The following is a 9,534-nucleotide window of genomic DNA, read 5'->3' on the forward strand; positions in this document are numbered from 1 at the left end:
CTCAATAAATTATAATTATGTGGACAAAATTAAAATTGTATTCATTCACTAAACCTAATAATGATCCTTCAATACTTTAGATGAGGGAAATTCATGTTTCCTACTTATGATTTTAAAATGATCGAGCCCTTTATCCAGATTTTTAGAAGCCTTTGCTGTGGCAAAGAATTCCATTCCAAAATTGCCAGATGCATGACAAAAAGTTCTCGTGACTTTCATATATATTACTATGATATCCATAATAAAATCAAAGGTCTCAACTTGAACTAGTAGGTTCTATAATCTTCCAAATTCAGTAGCTAATTGCAATGCTAAATAAAAATTTCCCCAAATATCCAAATTTAAATTTATCCTGGAGATTCTTAGGCCATCCATTTGCACTTGCTCCAGATTCTAAAGGCAATCGAGTAAAAAAACTATTTCTATTTTACATTTAATAATTGGAGTCGCCGGTCTTTTTCTTTTTGGGAATCTTATTCAATAGATTTGAACCAAAATTCAGATATAGATGAACCATTTGTCGCTTAGTCAAAGGTGTACATATCTTTTTAAAAATCCTGAACAAGGAGGAATATTTTAGAGAGCAGAATTTAAAGGAATAGTCATAGTAGCCTCATTCCAAAATTCACCTAGTAGGTGATTATATTTTGGTTTTTCTCTAGATGATTTTAATGGACTGGAATAAGGAATAGACGGTCTTTGATCCTTTGGATTCAGATTTTCCATTTTATCTTTCTAACACTACTATGGTATTCCTATTTCATTTGTCTATTTTTACCTGTTCGTCATCATTTTAATTTACTATTGACTCTTAGGGGCCAGGTAAAACGTTTTCAATTGCTAAACTAGAAATTGCATCCATGCTTTAAATTTCACATCCATGATTTCTAGCAGGAATTATACTTTCCCAAAATCTCTATGATAAGCCTAAAAATGTGTAAATACGTCGTTGATTGAGCATTTAGGCTTATACAATGAAATTTATAAATACCCTTAATCACTAAATACAGAGTATAGTGCAAGCAAGGGGTCAAACCACAGGGAGGCTGCAAGTAAGACTTTTTATCCAATTTTTAATGAATTAATTCAAGGATGAATTAATTTTTTAATTAATAACCCTTAAATATCCTTTATAATGTTTTTAATTAATCAAAATTAAGTAAAAACATAATTATGATTTTAAATATTTTGGTCAAAATTCTCAAGATAGGATAATTTTAATTATAATATCAGATTAATTCAGATTATTAATTTCCCCATTATTATAAAATTTAAAGATAATTTGTATGAATTAAAATTGGGAATTTAATAATCAAGAAAGGATTTTGAAATTGGACTTCAAGATGGACACACTTTTCGATGAAATTTTATATTTATGGTTTTAATATATTGAATTAAATTTTTAAACAGTCATTTTTGAAATATAGAGAGAGAAACAAGAAGAATTAACCTAGAGAGAGAAAGTGAAGAATTTGGGAAAAAGGTAAAATCCGACCCTAAGTTAAAAATCTAAAAATGCAGAATTGTCCCAAGATTAAAAATCAGATCTTGAATCAGACTCAAAATGCAATGCTAATTTTATTCAGAACAACTTCTAGGGCATGTACATTTCGCCATGCCAAGGCGTTTTAGAAGCTCTCAAGAAGAAGTTTAAAATACAAAACAGAAACTTACAAATCTGAATGCAGAATCAAGACCTATCGACTTCCAAAGAAACTCCTGTGTCCCTCATAGCCAAATCCTTGGGGAGAGCTTGAAAAAGTGAATCTTGCCCTTTTCCAGACCTCTATTTAAAGATCCAATCGTCAGGATTGTAGAGGGAGAAAAGACAAACATGCCCTCAAAATTTGAGCCCAATCGGACATCTAGATCTCAAGATATTCTCGTTTTACTGCAAAGTAATCTAGGCCATTGGATCACTTTAACATTGGATAAATTTTTCTGATTGGCTGAGTCTTTTTTCCCTTGTTTTTGTCGCCCTTGGATCACGTCTCGACTTGTGTGTGCGCGCTTCAAAAGGCGCAATCATCGGGACATGATTGTTGCATTTAAACAGCGATTAAAGTGCCATGTCGCCCTGAAATTTCAAAAAAAATAAAAAAGGACAAAACACACTTTTTGTTAATATTAATAACCCCTAGATTCAATATCTGCATGCATTTAATGCAGGCGGCAAATCCACTATGGCTTTATTATTTAAAGCATGCCGCAATTTATTTTTTTGTTTTATTATCAATGCACATGTGTCCCTTTATGATTATTTAATGCCTTAACATTAACGAGTCTGCCATCTTTTGCTACTACATTACTGCCATTACTGAAAAAACTTAGCTGATAGGCCTACTTGTTCACTCATCTCTCCACAAACTTCATTGATTCATCAGCATATGTATTTTGAAAAGTACATATCCATCATGTTTCCATCATGTTTCTTTCACAGTCATTGGATTCTCCACAGAGATTTTGAACTGATTCCCACTCGGTATACCATAATGTGGACATCTTTTAGTGAGTGACATAAAACTCTCCCAGGCTTCACTAACGGAATCATTTCCTTGAATGAATTCCCTGATGATTTTCCTCTAGGTATTTGTCTTCCCAATTGAGTATAGTTTATTTCTCTATTTCCTTCATGGATTAAAAACTTTTCCTTATTGATGTGAACCAATCTTTGGCTCTATTTCTTGGATTTTCTCCAAACCGTGAACTCCAGGTACCCTCGACCTGAAGTACTCGAGTGTCCCTTTGCAATCATGTTTTGCTTCTTTGTCCCTTTGTAACTCCAAGTGCCCTCGGCGCGGAGGCCTTGAGGATCGCTTCGCTTGTGAACAGTGGACAGCAGTTCAGTGTTTGAGTTATGGGTCGCTCCAAAATTTCATAGTTGATGCAAGGTTCTATCTAGCTGTACCTTGTGTCGGCGTCTGACCGATAGACTCCAAAACGGAAATGTGGATGATTCAAAGTTGATTTCAAAGTTTCAAGATCAGGAAATCCTCCCAGTTTTGAGGTTTTGATTTTATTCTTTGAATTTCCCAAACCTAATCAGGGAGGAGGCCTAGAGGGTGGGAGCCTTGCGCGCGCATAGAAGTAAACTAACTCCCTGAGTTAGATCATTTCTTCTTTCACGTATACTCCTATGCCTAATATATCTACCTCCTCCCCAATGAGGTAGAGATATTTCCTGTGCGTATGTGTAGATATCAACCACCTCCCCGAGGTAGTTGAGATCTTCCTGCACGTGCTATTAAATTTATACAATAAATTTTACAGTACTGTAAAGAGAAAAGCTCTGCTTTTCTCGTCAATATACACTAGAATTTTATACAACCAAAATTCACTACAGTTATAGAGAAAATCTCTGCTTTTCTCGTTATTATATAATATATTTTTTATGGAACAAAAATTATTGTACACCTATGGAGAAAAGCTATGCTTCTCTTGTTAGTATATAATATAAATTTTATGGAGTAAAAATTACAGTACAGTTATAGAGAAAAGCTCTGCTTTTTTGTCACTTTATTATATTAATTAATAAATAATTATATAAATAATAAACAATAAAACGCGCATGTGCGCGCATGAATGCACCTGCTCACCTGTGTTATATAGCAAGCGTGCATGCATGCACGTGTTGATGGATATCGCGCAAGCGCACATGAGTGTGCGACATGGGCTAGCATGTGTGATACGCGTGTGAGCACGCTTGTGTGCAAACAATTCTTCGACCCCTAGATTGGGGACTTGTCCAGTCACCAGCATTGAAATTTGTTTTGATAAATAACGCCTAAAACCGAAGTCTTAGGCTTTGATAATACAAACATCATTTGGGATCGAAAACGTCCGTTTTAAGGTGCATTTGACTATTGCACCTTTAGTAAATGCCTTGCCCGATAACGACCATCCCTTTCAAGCACTTAGAACAAGGCTCGTTCCCCTTTAAAACCCAGACTTACCTCGACTTCAGCTCAAGTTTGGGCTTGTCGGTTTGTATGGGCTCCATATATATAGGATAATGTTATGTAAACAAGGTGTCATAACTTACCTGTATAGAGAAGTTGATTTAGAAGGACTCCATGATGGAAATATATGTGGCCGGCAAGACAATCACACATTTCATATCACATTCCATGTTCATTAATAGAACATATTCATTATGGTGTACGCGATGCTTCTAATGAAGTCCATGAATACGTGATCGGACTTAGTGATTTATGAGGAGATCTTAATACGGAGATCACTAGTCTTTAAGTAGGATGTTTTAAATATTCCTATTCGAAGGCTAATAGAGAAGGACATCAAAGTATCCAGATAGCATAGCACTAGCTAGCCTCACTCAAATTGACATCTAAAAAACACATTCAATTAAATGAAGGCACCAGAGCAAGGCCGTACTGATCTTTTCGATGTAGAAGACAGTAAAAGTTCAAAAAATCCATCCGAATGCACTTATTTGTACCTAGTTATAATGCTAAGCCAGAAAAATAGTATAATTTCTATGTGACTCTAACCAGGCTGAAATATAAAATACCTTTTTTATATTCTATAAAAATAGTTCAACTGGAAAAGTCCTTTTTTGTCTATGAAACAAAAAGAAACTCTAGCGTTAGAAACATATACATTAAATGTATCTAATAAATGGAAATTTGATGAGGGTAAACTCTGATGCTAAGTGTTTTGTAGTCGTTATTTGAATTTGCCAAAATCAAATAATTTTTTTAAAATATAGGAAACTCAATGAAAAGTACAAGCAGAAAGAGTTTGGTCTCTAAAGGAGTGGCTTTTAGAGGGGAATTTAACATTTTAGTTAGAGTTAAGAGAAGTAATATCAATAATTAAGAAGGTGGATATAGAAAGTGTCAAATAATTAGTTGGCGAAGGAAATTTTAAATGGGTGAGAGAACTAAAATAATATGGAATAATAATGACTAAAAGGATGTGACAGAGAATGAACTAAAATAATTTTTTAGAATAAGCTAATGATACTATAACTAATAATGATGTTAATGAAGTAGTGAAAAACAAGAGAAGATTAGTGAAATTGGTAGAATAATAAAACACTATTAATATGAGATTGGATGTTATTCATTTAATTCATAGTACAATATAAGTAAGATAGGAGATGGGGATAATGAGGACAGAGGATAAAATTTAGTTAGATAGTGAGTGAGATTTTATGGCAATAAGGTGGATGAAGGTATTTATTAGAAAATTTTGGTCAAGTCAAATGTGCGAAGATGGATGAAGAAGAAAGCAAGTAGTAATATGGTAGGAGAAAGAGGGTATTATGAGTTGAGTTATGGATGGATTTAGAGGAGAATAAATAAATATGTTTGATTGGATTTTATGAATAAAAAAATGGTAGAAGTATAGAGATTATCTAATTTATAAGACAATTAGGTAGACAATTAGATTAGAAGAGTATTTAAGATAGCCGATTTAACTACATAGTTACAGAGATTAATATTTTGTTTGATTTTAGAAGAAGTTCTATAGAGGAGAATACTAAGAGAAGAGAGAGATGGTTGTGTATATGTATATATGGATCTGGATACGTAGAATGTAAGAGGAAGAGGGGTAAGTAACATAAGATGAATTATCTACCTTTAAAGATAATTTAGTTGTTAATTAGGTTGTTCTAGAGAGAACTAAAGAAGAGGAAGAAGGATTACGAATATTTATATGATGAATATTATTATGTATTTACGCCTATCCTAGGCTTATAGATATATGACTTATGTAAGTATATATGTAACAAATTTTTTTAGTATTTTTTAAGGGAAGAAAATTGAAAGAAAATTGGCTATTTATGTCATTACCTTTCAGGTGTTTGAAAAAAAGCCTCAAAGAATTTTCATGACAGAAAAAAGACTAAATAACTCATTCCAACCAAACTCAATCTATCATTTCTAGTATGTTGTATAGGTAAACTAACACCCACATCAAACTAATAAAACATACCCATGCTCTATAACGAACCTCCATTGGAGCTATGTCTTTCTACAATGAAGATAGGTTGGAGGACCTTCAAAGTCATCCTTTAAAGGGTGGAGAAGTTCTCTCATTGCCCCCATGTGGTTTGTTGTCCCCTCATCAATTACCATTCACAATCATTATGTGGTCCCCTTGTCGTGGGCCTCTGTTGGCCGACCGATGAGAAGAATCTACTCCATGACCATCTGAACTTCCCCAAATGAGTTCACTGTCTGTGGTTGAATGACACCGGTAGACCCATTCGTTAATGGTGTAGCCCTTCCTTGCCACTCTAGTGATTTGTTAGCCCCCGTTAGCTGCTCAGGTTCTGATTGGCTCCCCACTTGGCCCTGCCATCTGCGTCATCAGCAATAGCCACTCAGAAACCTGAACACAAAAAAATGAGAATGAAATATTGCATAACAGATCTCACCATAAAATCTTCCTTAAGAGGATCCAATGTCTGAGACCATGTGGGTTAACTTAACGTGGCCCGCTATGATCCGGGTTTTGGGCAATTTGAGTATGATGCCTAGTCATGGCTTCTATGTTAGTTCCTTTAGGGAAGGCCCCCAGGCTCGTGATTGTCTTTTCTCACTGATGGTCCGGCCCATTGTAAAGCAGAAAAAAACTTTTTTTGATAATCATATATTTTTACAATTATAAATAAAAATTACTGTACAAACGCCATTTTATCTAACTTACCTTCTCCCCTTGTGCGTGTGCGTGACTCTACGCATGTGCGTATGCCCTTAGTTGAGTTCTGTATGCCATGCATCAGCACTCGTCGGCTGATAGCCAACTTGAGTGTTGTGGGATCACTAGATGGCGGCTCCCTTGCGCACTATTGGCTACTATTTGCTTCTGCTGCCACTCCTTAGCTTTTCAAAGTCACCCTTCTTATTATTCTCTCCTTTTTATTTATTGTGTTTTTAGTCCTTGCTAAAATATGAAATACCCAGCAGTGCGAGAATTAATCCCAGTAGGTATACTCATTCCAAAACATCTCCTATATAATAAAGAAATGGCCTTCAAATATTATGTAGAATGTCATTAAAAATAATTTCTAAATTGAAGATTTCCCAGAATAAATGTATGCAATGGGAATTTATAGTAAAACAAATATAAGAACAGTAAGATGAGGCATAGAATGAATCTGAGATCTGTAGGTTTGAGACACTCAAAATCAGTTCATCCATACTCTAACAGGAACATGGTTTAATTTTTATGTCAACTCTATTAAGGCCGAAATATTAAATACATTTTTTTAGATTCTAAAAAATGGTTTTATTGAAAAATTCCATTTTGGTCTATGAGATGAAAAGGAACTCGAGTTGGCGATGCACATGACCATGCCCCCTCACCTGACGTGACACCACCATTGCATGAGGAGATGACCCATGGCTTGACACATCATCATCGTCAACGTCGTACCCATTATCTAAATTTCATTTATTACTAGATCCGATTTCTAAAATTTTTTTGAAAATTTTAATCTCTCTTTCCTCCACAGCCTACAAATAGGCCATTGCTGTAATGGATGATTAGTTATTTTTGGAATTGAATTTTTCTTCTAAGATTTGCCTTGGTCTCTCTCTACTGTTGTCGCTTCTGCCTGTTGCGGCCGCCGCCACCACTGAGAGGAGGTCGCCCTCCTTGTTCCCTATTCTGATCCTCAAGCATCCTCCACATCCATGCACTGCCGCCTGCCCGCACATCCACAGTACCCCGTTGTGTTCTGAGCGTCTGTCACGTGCAGCCACCCGCCCACGCGGCTGCCATGCCGCTGCTCATCCACGCAGCCACCGCACGCAGCTTTATGCATGGGAAAATATTGGATGATATATTCTTATATTTCACTTGAGAGGCATTTTTCGTTTCATTATATTTAGTGTACTATAAAATGACAAGCATTATATCAAGTAGATTGATTTTATATTTAGATTCTACCTTGAAAGAAAATATGCATAAAATAAAATATATGAATCATGTACACATTTTTTTATCATTTTGATTCAATCATTATGGACAACAGGATATGATTTCAATCAATTTGATGTGATTTCAATCTTACTAAGTGTGAATTTATTAGGTTGTTTACTTGATTATGTGAATCTTAATGCAAATCATAATACATTTAATTTATGATAAGATAATTTGAATGAAAAAAGAATTACTACTAAAGGAGGCTTCATACTTCAATGTGGGAAAAGATAATAATTAAAAGGCTCGATTATTAACGAGCTGGTGCATTTGTTGGATCTAATTTCCTCAATGAATTGGGTAGCATTGGTGTTTGGTTTTTGAAAACAAAATCTAAATACATATATATATATATATAAATATATATGTTATTTTGGGCTTTTAAAGTAAAATCCAATTTAAAATTATTGCTTTAGGAAAAAGAAGAACTTTTTATAGTTATGAAAAAGTTGTGAAAAAGATAAGCATCGATGGATAAAAAAATAGTAAGGAAACAGAGCGTAAAACTGTGAAGTAGTATTTGAATAATTAGCCGGTTGGATAAATACTATTTGTTGGTCTATGTTTCCTTATTTTTGGAAAGGCTCTAGTGGACTCTGCCTAGAAGGACATGCCTATTCAAAATCTAGGTTTTTTAGCCAGCTTATTACAAACTTCAAAACTCTTACGTGTTGAATTAAGTTCAAACTAGGTAACACCGATGTTTCCCTATTCATTTACATCCATTTCTGACACTATTGAATCATTTCCTTCCACGATTATTTACTTTCTCAATTTACCTATTAATTAATCGTATCACTCTCATGAATCACCTCTTTATTTTTTAAAAGAATCATGCCCGATACTTCCTTACCCTCCTCGAAGTTTGTAGAAATCACTATATACCTCGATGTTTTAACTATTTAAATTCTCATATAGTTAGGAGTTCCTATCTTTCAAAACCGCCATCTATAGTTTGGTCATGTACGCATGCCCTTGTTTGGGCTACTTGGCTAACAGAACAACTATACTTACAACCACTTCCTTTCTAGTCTGGCCAGTGATTACTGACTGGGCTGGTGGTGAAGCTAGAGTCTCCATGTGGACTAAGTCACTATTTCCAAAAAGACAGAAAATAATAAATTAATTTTTTGGTAAATTCAATAATATGATACATCATCTAAGTGGTTCTTCTTTCATTCCTCTTCAAAAGTATATGTTAGAAAATTGTATAAACTCTGAATCTAGGAAACTTTCGAACATATTTTTTCCTCCTAAAACTTTCACCTGCAAATTTGGGGTTTACAAATTTTAAATTTGCATTTTTGTATCCTAATGGAATAGCTTCATTCTCTGTGATTTGTTAAATATGTGTGTATGATTTCATAAATACTTATATCTGATTAAAAGTTCAAATACTAGTTCAAACACAACAATTCCCACTTATGAACCAACTAACCACAAGATGTACTTGATTTTCAACTCCATGTTAGATTAATAGTAATGTTTCAACCCAAAGATGCACATTTCATTATTTTATTCTATCATATTCATTGAATAAATAACATGGTTTTTGTTGTCATTTTTATTAATAAAAATAAT

This window comes from Wolffia australiana, chromosome 10, assembly GCF_029677425.1.
Source record: "Wolffia australiana isolate 7733 chromosome 10, ASM2967742v1".
NCBI lineage: Eukaryota > Viridiplantae > Streptophyta > Magnoliopsida > Alismatales > Araceae > Wolffia > Wolffia australiana.